General features: G+C 39.3%; 1 pseudogene; it reads left to right on the plus strand.

Annotated features, from left to right (window-relative positions):
* The window catches only part of LOC110065802 (uncharacterized), a 1,827-nt pseudogene extending 1,150 nt beyond the window's left edge, over nt 1-677 (plus strand).
* Nucleotides 678-14,033: the final 13,356 nt, after the last annotated feature.

Genomic DNA, 14,033 nt, shown 5'->3' on the forward strand with positions numbered 1-14,033 from the left:
AATTCCACCATCTCACGCTTTATTGCTGTCAAAGCTTCTGATCAACTTGCTCCCGAGTTACCAGCTGTTAACAATGAATTAGATCCTGTTCGCGTTGTTCTGCCATTTAAAGACCAGGCTTCAGCCAATATTGTACGAGCACGACTCAAAGATTTGAGCCAGAAAATTCAAGTGACCGTCCAGCCCACGTTTGTTTAGTCAGAAGATCAAACAACATCTGAAACCGCGCGAGGTCAAACCGGCTATTGTTAACCAACAATCTCTAATTTACCAATTTAAACGGCCTGTGTGGTGCAGGCTATGTTGGTTACGCGCGGCGGCATTTGCATCAACGCGTAGACGAGCACAAGAATGCGTCTTCCTCCTTTGGAAAACATTTTTGTGTGAAACATTCTTATATGCTCAAGGATCTTACCAAGAATTTTACCGCCTTAAAATAGTGCAAGAACAAGTTTGACTGTCTCATTTATGAAGTGTTTTTTATTAATGAACTGAGACCAAGTCTGAATGTACAGTCAGACTCAATTCGTGCGAAAGTTTTTAATCACTTTAATTATGTTATTCTTGCATGCCTTTTATTGTTCTTAACACCCTTTTTTACATTTTCATACTTTACATACTTTTACTTCTTTGTTTTACATTTATACTTATGCAAAAATTTTTATCTTCACATTTAAGCGTGATAATGACCGAAGTTCGGTCGAAATGTCGCGCGCTTTTACCGTTAGTTTTTACCTCAAATTGTTTAAAAAACCTTAACTTAGACTATACGGTATGTTACGCAATTGTCACCTTTCGCTTGTTCTGTTTCGAAGTCTTCCATAAGGCGCCACAAAATTTCCTGTTTAGCACAAAACTGCTACTGAAGCGTGAGTCACTCATTAATCCAGTCTGCAGGCCGTAACTAGAATCTGGACCAAAATGATACTCCAAAACCAGATCTTCAAAGGGTGGTTCGTTAATTACAAACAAAGAGACTGAACTTAGATCACGATGCCGTTATGGCTAAGAATACATTCTTTCTTTTTTATAAGAATATATGTTTTATATAAATACCGAGGCTAAAATTTGCGAACTTGTAAGAATGTTTTACGGAATAAACCCGTGGAGGAGATTTTAGAAAAGAATGTAATTTTGTGTGTTTTTAACTAAACGATATAAGATTCTTCCTTTCTCTAAACTGCAAAACTGGCCAAAAAGCAACAAAAACAACACTAGCCGTATGTTCGATGCAGGCTGGCTCTAAAATTACTTTAACACCACGGCAGCGGCCAAATTTATTCGAAAACAGGAATGCCATACGCTACTATGTCTATAATCTGAGAATATTCACAAGAATCTTTAATCGGCGGCAAGATAAGAAAATTCAGCCTGGGCAGGAGAAACAATATTCTTATAAAAAGGGAGGGTATTGCATGAGAATTGTTTAGTAAAGTTATATTCTTTTTTGACATTGAATTAGACCGTACGTTGCTGCACAGAATTTACATCAAAACGTCCACAGTAAAATGGCATGTTCATAATCCACTCACTGAACGAAAGCAAAATACAATATCAAGTAGCAGTTGTTTTGGGGTTTAATGGGCAGTTGGCGAGTGATTAAGCGCCGAGTAGTTTGGGTAAGAGTAGTTCCCTCGATCTAATACTCTCTGTCTAGTGTTGAACCTTAGCCTTCCTTCCGTTTAGCTAATTAATTTTTGCATGATGCATTTTTATTTGCTATGAATTGATTGATCAGTGAACTACAGGCCTTTATCAGGGTCTGGCAATGTAAAAACTCGTTTATACGCATCCCATCCGTTCGGCACATTTCCAGTCTAAGGGACCGTTCATTTTTTATGAGGGAGGGGGGGCTGGTGGGATTTGGGAAGCACCATTTAAAAATCGCATGACCCCCCCTCAGCTTACCAATTTTTTCACATGGCCCCCCCTTATAGCGGTAATTTTTTTGGATGACCCCCCCCCAAAAAAAAAAAATTGAACAAACAATATTTAGATTTCAACTTCTTTAATATTTCTCTGTTATCCCCCTACTTCACGTTATTGTGCTCACTATGAAGACAATACTTACAATCTCTATACGACAGAGAGCTGTTGTTTAAAAAACAAATCAAAAGAAAGAGAAGTCAATTTCGGATCTCCTAGTTATGGCTCGCCCTGAGCGTGTGGCATTTGGCCTCTCATTGGCATCTTCCTCATCTGAATTGATGAATGCAAGAATGACGTCACTCGAGTCATCTTCTCCCCCAGAGTCAATGGCATCACTGTCATACTCATCATTGTCACTTTCATCCGTTTCACTGCTGTCAGCACTTGCCCTGTTGTCATTTTGTGTCAATGTCCTGGCATTTCTCTGTGTTGGTTGGCCAGCTCTGAGAGGACTCTTCTGCTGCAAGCATGAATGTCTTACAATTGCCTTTACTTTCTCACTCTTGCTGCTTTTCAAATGCTGCTTCAGCCCGTGGTGGTTTGAGTACTTGATTAGTTTTGGAACACGTAGCTTTTTAAGCTTGGTTAGATCTTCGCACAACTCAGTCCAAGGATAATCCTCCTCCCTACTTAACTTTGCCTTTTCTTCTGCTCTCTTTTTCCTTTTAAATTCCAGCACTTCGAGATACTGAAGATAATCCACCACAAACTTCGATTTGACAATAAACTTATCTGCAAATAGAGCAATGCTCTCTGGGTCAGATAAAACCAGCCTGCCACTTCCATGCTCTTTCTTCTTTATATTGTTAATCCAATCGGGGAAAGAGCGCATTACTACATGAGCATCATGAAAGAGGCTCATTCCAAAATGCGCAATAATGGCGAAAGCGACGAGTCGTTTAAGAAAAGGTTTACAGCTGAACGATCCAGGCAGTTTGACATCTTACATGCAAAATAAGCAATTTTTCTAGGTGCGGATGGCTGTTCAGAAAGGGCGAGTGAGTTTTCCATGCAAGGGTACCAGTTGAAGCCCAGTGATGGAAGAAAACTGAACTTCTCCATCAAAGAGCACAGAGCAATGGTGGAAAAGTTGAATGCCATATTGAAAGATGTAAAGGAACACGATTCCACACTCTTTCAGTCCAATGGGCTTGCTTTAAAGCAGGGCGAAGAATTTGCCCACAGTTTTAATGTAAAACAGATCAAATGTACAGAAGCTAAGTTGACGAAGGTTACGCAGGACATGGAAGCACTAGAAAATAAGAAGAGCAATTATAACAGCATATTCAAAGGCATACTCAAACAGCACATCAACAAAAGGAGAAGGAAAAAAGAAAACCGCAGAAAGTCAAATGAAAGAAAGAGGAAGCGGACTGAAAACAACGTCCAACGAGTTTATGGAATCTGTGTTGGAAACCCGCTAGGAAATGATCTTCCACAATGCCTTGTGTACCCTCCTAGAATGGCCGTCCCGGAAGAGTGTCTTAAAGTTGAGGATGTTGCCACGTCGATATTTAGAAGAGATGGGCCATACATCGCACAGCTCTTGGAAGGGAATTATTTCACCAATGCTGCAAGAAGCAGAATCACCACCAACCTTGAGCGGGAAGTCAGAGATTATGTTTACACCTTCATGTACCCTGAAGAGTACACTCTGGCGGAAAGCATTGCTGCTTCTTACAGCATTGGTGAAAGAGACTCCCATAGCAGCACAAGCGGCGACGAAGAACTCGACGACAGCGGAGATGAAGATGAGTGCCAGTGAAAGTTGCATTCGAAAATAACAGTGTTAAATACTTCTTTTCAGTAGCTACAAATGCTTTTTGTCGCCAAACGTTTTTTTAAAGCAGAAGGAAAGTTTGTAATAAATTTCTATCCTGCCTTCTATGTTTATTCTATAGCAATTTTTTTGATATTCAAGTATTATGCCATTTTAAAGTTTTACTAAAATATTTCACGTGACCCCCCCTTTTTCCCTTATTTTTTTGGGATGGCCCCCCCTCGAAAGCCATTTTTTTTCGCATGGCCCCCCCCCAAATCCCACCAGCCCCCCCTACCTTATAAAAAATGAACGGTCCCTAAGACCACGACGGATTGTGGTATGTTGAATTCTGGTGTTTCGAATATGCAAATTCCTGATGATGTTATTGTTAATGCTGATGTCCCTGGTGAATCCACTAATGATGTGCGTACTGTTGATGCTGTCCCTGGTGAAAATGCTGTTGGCGTTCCTTCTGTTGACGCTTCATCTGTTAAAGCGAATGTTGAAGTTGAAGTAAATAACGTATCTCGCGCCGATTCTGTGCTTCAACCAGATAATTTAGATGCTGGAGCTCGTAATAGTGCCGTTGCAGATGGTGAAACTTACGCTTCTAGAGCGGCGAGAACGGCTGGTTCAGCTGGCAACGCCCCGCAACCGTGGCGTCGTTCTATTGCTAATGATATGCCGAAACGCCCTCGATCTGCTCTCTTCACACCTTCACGTTTTACATCTGCTCGTTCTGTGTTTGATGCTCTTAACTCTGCAAACGTTGACACGGCCGAAATTCAGTGCCTACAGCGAAAAATGAACGATGAAGTTGTGGTTACTTTTAAATCTCCTGCCGCTAAAGAAAAATTTCTGAGCTTGAATTCTATCACCATCAACAACGAAAGATATGCCATCCAAGATATCGATAGACCTCTTACATTCTTTAAAAGGGTGCATGCTTGACCTCATGGGATCAGGGAGGGGGGTATTGGAACTTAGTGTCACTGACATTTAACATTGTTGAAACAGAAAAATAAATTTGACTATAACTGAGAAAAAACCACGACATGTCCAAATTACTAAATCGCCTTTAAAACTACTCTCTTGGGGTGCCTGCCTGTAACAAAACGTTTATCAATTAAAGGATTGCTTAGGGAAAACATATCTTGTTTAAGGTTCTTAACCAGTCGTAACATATGTTATGGCATCAGTTTGCGTCCTAAGCAAAAACACGAATTTGTGTTAGAGTCGATCGGCAAGAAAGTTCCCCAAAGCGCGTTATGTGTATGGGTCTATTCTTTAAGTGACACGATTTACAAGGGACTATTAAAAAGGGACGCTATTCGTAGGGCAAGAGAAGCATTTTTGATCTCCAAGGGCAAGCCCCTTGAACCTTCTGGGTTAAACTGACGTGACGAAATTTAATCAATTTATTTTTTTATGTATCCGCTTTAGTACACGTTTCCTTTTTCTCTATTTTTGTCAGCCAGTCATGTCACATATTTCCTTAAGTATTATTTAAAATTTCGTAACCGTCTTATCGATATCTACTTATCTTCAATGTAACCCCTGAAGAAGGTTAGTCCTTTCTAACCGAAATATTGGTCATTAAATTTACCCCTTTCAGCTGTCCGGTCAGCCCTTCAATAGGCCTTATGCGCGATTGCGTAACATGCTCAAAATTCACCACCAAGCCTCTTTTGCGTGACATTTTCTCAAACCTCCTTTACCTTCGTGTTGTTTTCACGTGGGCATTCTTTTTATTATCGCTGCTTTGGGAATTAGTTCATGATAAAATTTGAAATTTTAATTCTCAAACCGAGGCTTGGTGGTGATTTTAGCTAGTCTGATGTCATCACGCATATGGGCTATTGGTTTTATGCTTTATTTTACACTGCTGATCCTGATCTAAACCAATTTCCGGCCTCACCCCACTACTGTTTGTACAAGTGGTCCTTGCATTACAGTTTATCCACATATATTATCCCTAAACCCCCTCTAGAATTTCCCCGGCCTTTGACCCTTCCCCACCCCTCTAGAATTTCCCATCCCTTTCGTTGAGGGGGGGGGGGGGTGGGTGGGGGAGTATGGATATTTTCTGGAACCACACATGATAAAATCTGTGCTGTATATTTAACATTACACATCCAGGCAACTGTAATAACTATGATTTCCTCTGTTTTAAACAAATTCATGAATCAGTAAAGAATAACTGATATATTTTCTCAACATAACCAGAACACAATATTCTTTTTCATCATACATAATTACTTTTTCAGCTTTAAACTACAAAACGAATAACCTCGAATAAACACTTGGACAGACGCCAAGGGACAAGAATCTAAGAACCTCGCTTATTTTGCTTCGTCAGACGAGATTTTCCTCAATCGAACTGCCGAAAATGAACCTGGAGTTTGGCCGTCGGAGTTTTTCGTTTTTAGGAACCTCAGTTTTTAACAGTTTACCGTCGGACATATACGGAAATATGATCTCTAGGCTTTTATTAAGGCAAAAGGCCAACGAACATTTTTATTTGTAATTTTTATTCGTAAGCTTTTATATGTTTTTCCCATGTAGTTTTGCCTTTTTAGACTCTTAAACTTTCTTGTATTTTTACCTTTTCAAATTTTTGCAATCTTACAGGACCCCTATGATAACAGTACTTTCAAGTACTGATGGATTAATCCTGTTTAAAGATTCGTTCATTATCATTCTCATTATCATTCTCATAATCATTATTATTACTCTCTCATAGTACGACACCTGGATATTACATACGGTTTTTCCTGACGAAAGGCTCATACATTTTCTATTCCATTAGCTCGCTTAATACGGATACCGGTTAATACGGACAGCGAACACTTTTCTGTGAACCGAGTGACACGCTCTCATACTGGGTCCTCCGCTTTGTGTACAGTATATTTTCATTTCCCACGACGTTTATGCTGATTGTATCCTGTAATAAAATGAAAACTTTCTCTGCGATAATACAGCTTCGTTTATAAGTCACGGACTATTTAGTACCATTTAAATAACACTGAATGTAATGGAGGTGCAGTTCCACCCCTGGGGCGGATCTCGGAGGGAGGCTAGGGAGATTCGGTTGAGCTCCCTAAATCTTAAAAAATACGACATTAAAACACGCTGACTTGGCCTCAGAATGCCTGAAGTCCCATTTCGGAGGATCTGAATTTTAAAAATTTTCAGGGGGGATACCTCGGTACCCCCTACAGTGGACCACCCTTTGCAGTTCCGTTCTCGAATCCCATTCTCCAAAATCCTGTATCCGCCCCAGCACCCTGCTGAAAACTATCAAGCTGTCAGCTCAAGAGTATGGAAGGAACCTTCAAATGCTTGTTACAATCCACTGTTTGTGAGGTTATAGTGCTAAACTTGAGAAAAAACCTGGAACTCAATTCAATAAGCGGTAAACACGAATTGAGCTTTGAGCTCATTTTGTTTGGAAATTTATCCAAAACCTCTGTCCATTAGCACTGTTTTCTCTTCTCCTGAGTAACATAACAATTTGCTAGGATGCTAGATTGGCTAAATCAAATCGATCTTTCCTATAGTTGACAATTAAGCAGAGTCAAAAGCGTGAGTACCAACAACCGTATCAACACATAGTACCCATAAAGTTTCTCAAGTAACGACCTCCCGAAAGAAGTGATAAAATTGAACGGTTGTTTCCGAAGGACCGACCGCCCTCCCAAAGTGACACATGCCCGAACTGAGAAGCAATTTCAAACGCCATAACTTAACATCTTGGGTACTTTCCATTATGCCGGTCAAAAGTCAAATGGAAAGGTCCGTTTCGGTTCGGTCGGACCTGTCGACGGACCAACATTTGCAGCTTCATTTTGAAACATCGGTTCGTTGCCCTACTTCTCGCAAGTAGATTTTCACTGGTGTTGGGGATTGAGCTATGGAATAAAAAGTGGTGAGAGCTATTCCTTTCAGTTAGCCAGATTTGCCAGGTTTGACCGAAAATAACTTTCTATTTTTCTTGGTTAATAAGATCCCACTGGTCTATGACCGGTTGGCCTGGCATAATGGAGCACCCCTTAGATCGGCAACAACGTCCGTTTGTCGCGAATTTGCCACCCATTTAACCCACCCGTGTTAGCCTGGAGAGAGTTCAAGAGCACGCGTCCAGACCCTGCTCCTTACCACGATGTCCCTTGTTCATCGTCGGTATGTTGGTCTGCGGTTCTTATTGCACGGTTCTAGTTATTAGAACATCTTTATCCTTAGGTAACTGGGCACTTTTATTCTCGTTCTGCTAGTCTAATCACAGACGCGCTTAAAGGCGTCGCGATTTGCTGCGGAAGAACTGACAAAAATGTGGTGGCGTGGGGTTAAAACAGTCATACTTTTCAGACGGTTTAGCGCTGGCTAGAGCCATGAAAGCGCTGCCACACTAATAATTCTCTTTTTTTTTTTTTTTTTTTTTAACATACGGTGCATATTCGAGGGGAGAACAACTAAGACTCTCCTAGGAAAAAACCAAAACTCTATTTAGAAAATTGATCTCAGTACGAGGCCTCCTAGAATAAGCGCCACATTAGAGCAAAGTTTTACCAATAAACGCCACGTTGCTCTTCATGGCTGCAGCTTATTCGAAGGCATTTTTGATATCATTTGCAGCACCTATTCAGTAGATACGCTTACGAATTGAGTGCGAAAGTCTAAAAGGTGTAAGGTGCTACATACCTCAAAAACGAACATTTTAAAACATACAACACGAGTTAACACGAGTGCTACACAATCTGCCACATTTTATGTCATGTCTTTTTTCGTGAGAGTTGTATTTCCAGCTGTTAGCCTTCTATATTAGCATAGAAGAGCCAACTTGTATTTGGATTTGCTAATAAACCGTTACCATTATGTCATTTATTACTATTATCTCAGAAGTTTAGCACGCTTAGGTAACTCAGCTGGGAAATACTGGCGAGGACAAATGACGCCTCACGCGAGTCCCCTCGTACTCGTCCTCTTCCTTTACCATTCAGTGAAAGTCCTCATCAAATGTAAAATGATCACCTTCGGGGTTTCACAAGGAAATAAAACACACCAGTATTCAGTGACAAACAAACTGTTTATTAAAACTGATAACACATGTTCACAAAACAGATCGCTATTGGTCAGTTTTCTTCGACGTGACCCCGTCCAAAGTTAGCTGTCGTGACGCCATGTGAAAACACTGAAACACGTAGCAAATGGAATGTCTTTGGAGTAAACGATAAGATCACATCTGCAAGTACAGTTTTGTAATAATTGGGCGAGGCGGAAGGCGGAGGAGGGGCGTTAGTAAAGAGGAGGAGGGTGTTACTAACTATCTCCCTCCAAAGAAAGGGGAGGTTTAATAGAACTTGTAGGGTTAACTGCCATTCTTAAAGTCACTGATCCACATTCCAAGTGGAGGAATGCGAGAAATGTGTCTGGAGTTTGGCAATATTGAAATAATTTGGGAAACATTACAGGCATCAATCACTGGTAAAGGGAAGTAACTTGTAGAAAATTGTCTTCCATTACACATTTTAAAACCAAAAACCGAGTGAGATAATCCCCAGAGCAAATCATGAAAACACCTCCTGACTTTACTCTCTCCTAAATGTATTTCAAAGCACTGAATTATTTGTGGCAGATTTAGCGAATGCATCAACTGCAAACGAGCCTCACCGCTACGACAAAGCACCGCCACATTGGTGAGGAAAATTTTGCATGTGCGTCTGTTTTCTGAAGGAGATCATCGCGTAGAATGCCTATTGTTCTCGGGACATTTACTTGCAGTCGCATAAAAATTATAGGTCTGTAATATTAGCAGCGAAGCGTAAACAGGGATGCTCTGATTGGTCAAAGATCACGTACGCTTTCCTCCGAAGGGAATACTACCTTAGCTCATTAACTTGTCAAGGCGGGGCTAAGAAACAAAGGCCTCGAAAGTTATTCTTTATTCTATTGTTTCCGATATCGCGTATTTCAAGCTGGCTATTTCAAGCGTTGGACTTGTAATGGATATTTGCATCCGATTTTTACCATAGGCCATTACATGTATCCGGGTTTTTCGTACCAACGTCTTTTCGTACCACCCATTTTCGTACCACCTACATACACGTTCGTACATGTTCGTACCACATAAACATACATTCCAAATAGCACAGATTTAGACTATCTGATAGTCTAAATGAGATTTTAGATGTATAGCATGGTTTTGGTGTGATTTCTTTACGTAAAGGATATCACAGAAGAAGTTCCGGAGAATAATTATCCACGGAATAACACTCTTATCTTCACGCGAGCGAATTATTCTGTGACAAAAACTTCGAAGATTGTTGTCACACAATAACTCGTTCGCCTCTTCGAAATTTTTCAGTAATTGGCGATGTTTTCCTTACTTTATTCGCCTTGAAATCCCCTAAAACTTTGCAAGGAATAAAAAGAATTGTTTCTTTGCTAAAGATCTGGTCTTGAAAGCCGAGCTTCTCAAAAATATCTGACTGATGACACCAGTCTTCACGCTGTTGTTGTCACACAATAACTCGCTGGCCTCTTTGAAGTTTTTCAGTAATTGGCGATGTTTACCTTACTTTATTCGCCTTGAAATCCCCTAAAACTTTGCTAGGAATAAAAATAATTGTTTCTTTGCTAAAGATCTGGTCTTGAAAGCCGAGTTTCTCAAAAAAATCTGACCGATTGACACGAGTCTTCGCGCTGTTGTTGTCACACAATAACTCGCTGGCCTCTTTGAAGTTTTTCAGTAATTGGCGATGCTTACCTTACTTTATTCGCCTTGAAATCCCCTAAAACTTTGCTAGGAATAAAAATAATTGTTTCTTTGCTAAAGATCTGGTCTTGAAAGCCGAGTTTCTCAAAAAAATCTGACCGATTGACACGAGTCTTCGCGCTGTTGTTGTCTCACAACAACTCGCTGGCCTCTTTGAAGTTTTTTTAAAGTAATTGGCGATGTTTACTTTACTTTATTCGCCTTGAAATCCCCTAAAACTTTGATAGGAATAAAAATAATTGGTTCTTTCGTTTAAGCAAAACAACTGCGCGCTGGTCGGTTCCCGTGCTGTTCTCTTTGTCTGCGTATCACAAGCTTTTCGTTCGCCTTTCTTCCTTGAAGAGAAGACGTCTGCTACGCAGGATTACAAAAAATATTGTCTTACGCTATACATTGTCTACCTCTGTCCTCGCGCTTTATATGCCTTTGCATTTCTTTAGTAGGCCAAAGGTAAAATTCTCATTGGTTAGTCATGAGGGAGGCCGAAAAGCCTCCCGAAAATGTCGACTAAAATGTTAGTCAACATGTCCTTTGGGGTTCAAAGCTTCCAGAAGCTTTTTACCCCAAAGGGCATTTTGTCGCTTTAAAGGCGGTGGAGGTGGTGGTGGTGGTGATTCAGGATCATCCATTTCGAACGGAGCATTTGAGCAATTGAGCAACAGGTTTTCGAATGAATCAGCTGCGCCGACAGCATACTTTTGGAATTCGCGGTAATGAATATTTCAGTTACAGTCAAGTGGTTTTCTTGAATGGGTATTGTTTAGTTTTGACAGCCATTGTTATACAGACGTGTGCTTAAGACAATAGCTCTTCCATCGAAGACGCGCCATTTTCAAATGCAACTCCAACAAGAAGTTTTCAAACTCAAAAAGCTACAGGTTCCTGTGGACCGATTTTCAAATTTGAAACGGGTTTTGTTTCAGTAAAAAGCCATCTTTCATTTGCCGTGCGTGAAAATTAGGAAGGCCGGTTTAGATGGTCTGAAAATTGCTTCTGAAAACGGTCCCCATACAAAAAATGGCCAATTTTTGCCCATTTTCAAGAGCAAAAAGCTACTCCTTATACCTCATATATCAACTTACTTAACGGCTTAAATTGAAGATTCAACCTTCTTCTTCAAAAAGCCGTGCGTGAAAGTTGAAGTTTTAACTCCTGGAAACCAGAACAGTAAGTTTTATCAACGCTATTGGGCCAATTTGGACCCTTTCTTCTCTTAATCAGGGCATTTCACGACACGCAAACATTCAAATTTGCCGCTTCGCCGGTCATGAATAATTAATAATGTCCAGGCATTCTACCCGATGTATTCAGCCTCAGCACATGGTTGTCAAAGCAATGACAATGTCCAGTATACGACTGCAGTCCTTTCCATTTTTGGATTGGACAAGGTACCCTGCGCGAATGTTGCAAGCAGTAATCGTATCAGTTAATCATTAAATCTTTATTTACTCCTGGTAAACAGCTAAAGACACTTTTAGCAAGATACAGACCAATCAGTGAATAGATTTCTGAATAGGCCTCAAACCCCATGTAAAATGTAAATGTACAACTGTAATTATTCAACCACAAAACGTGGAAGAGTTCTCTCGGACTCGTGACCATTGTAAATAATTTGAGCATCATTATGACATTAGAATTTGGAGTGTTGGTTCTTGCAGATAGAGGAAACCGGAGATCCCGGAGAAAACCTCAAAATAAGGTGACAACCAACCACAAACTCAACCAGCTATGATGCTGGGTCTAGGATTTGAACTCAGGCCACATTGTCGCGAGGTAGTCACTCTAAACACCGCACCAGTCCTGCTCCACAAAATATGCCCAATACCATTAACGAGATGCTATTTCAAAGAGGCGCCACACACCTCTCAGAAGGCTAAACAGGATTGGCCGTGAGAACAGAACAAACAACAGAGACAAGCCAAATATCAGAACCACTAAAAAAGGTCTAAGATGGTGCCCAGGGGGGGAGTGAAAAAGAGGAAACAGGAACAGCCAGAAATGGCACAAACTACAGAGAGAAAGAACAAGACCGAAAGGGTGCAGAGAAATCTTAAGAGACCTATGCTTCACATGGGGTGAAAGATGTAAGAGAAAAAGTATATAATATTAACCCTTCTTAATATAATTTTTCCATTTTCTATTTTTTCAATTTCAAAAAATTATCATTGCCTAAAATTAAATAACTATTATTGCCTTACGATTATAACCACTACTTTGGAATTTCTATTCCAGAGAGAATTACATGTAGTCTGTAAAAGAATGCATTCTTTGTGTACAACAATAATTTAATTTCCTTTTCTCAATAAAATATAGCACTCATAGATAAACCACAATTATTCTTAATTCTTTTACTAAAATCAGTAACAACATACTATAATAAACAGTGAACACACAAACTACAAAACAATTGTAATAATAATAATAATAATAATAATAATAATAATAATAATAATATACCAAGACTAAAGTAGCACATAATCACAATATTTTTAAGCAGGATAACCTCAGTATAATCAGTAACAATATAACATGAGTCACGTAGCAAATGATTACAATAATATTAAACAGGATACCATCAGTATAACGAGTGATATACCTGCAGTAAAATCAGTAATAATATACAATGAGTAACCCAGCAGGTACTCACAATATTACTAACCTTATTACCCTCAGTATAATTAGTAATAAAATATACCATCAGTATAATCAGTAACAACATACCATAATTAAAGTAGCACATGATCACAATCTTATTAATCACGATTCCCTCAGTATAATCAGTAATAATATACCATTATTACAATCAGTAACAATATACCATAAGTGAAGTTGCACGTGATCACAATCTTATTAAACAGGATTCCCTCAGTATGATCAGTAATAATATACCATTAGTACAATCAGTAACAATATACCATAAGTGAAGTAGCATGTGATCACAATCTTATTAAACAGAATTCCCTCAGTATAATCAGTAATAATATACCATTAGTACAATCAGTAACAATATACCATAAGTGAAGTAGCATGTGATCACAATGTTATTAAACAGAATTCCCTCAGTATAATCAGTAATAATATACCATTAGTACAATCAGTAACAATATACCATAAGTGAAGTAGCATGTGATCACAATCTTATTAAACAGAATTCCCTCAGTATAATCAGTAATAATATACCATTAGTACAATCAGTAACAATATACCATAAGTGAAGTAGCATGTGATCACAATCTTATTTAACAGGATTCCCTCAGTACAATCAGTAATAATATACCATTAGTACACAATGTACAATCAGTAACAATATAAAATGGGTAAAGTTGCACGTGATCACAATCTTATTAAACAGGATTCCCTCAGTATAATCAGTAATAATAAACCATTAGTATAATTGGTAACAATATACCATAAGTGAAGTAGCACGTGATCACAATCTTATTAAACAGGATACCCTCAGTACAATCAGTGTTATACCATGAGTATAATCAGTAAAAACATACCATGAGTAAAGCAGCACATGATCACAACATTATTAAACAGGATAATCTCAGCACAATCAGTAGT

This window comes from Orbicella faveolata, unplaced genomic scaffold, assembly GCF_042242905.1.
Source record: "Orbicella faveolata isolate gen_17 unplaced genomic scaffold, um_ofav_v1 contig_34, whole genome shotgun sequence".
In the NCBI taxonomy this organism is placed as follows: Eukaryota; Metazoa; Cnidaria; class Anthozoa; order Scleractinia; family Merulinidae; genus Orbicella; species Orbicella faveolata.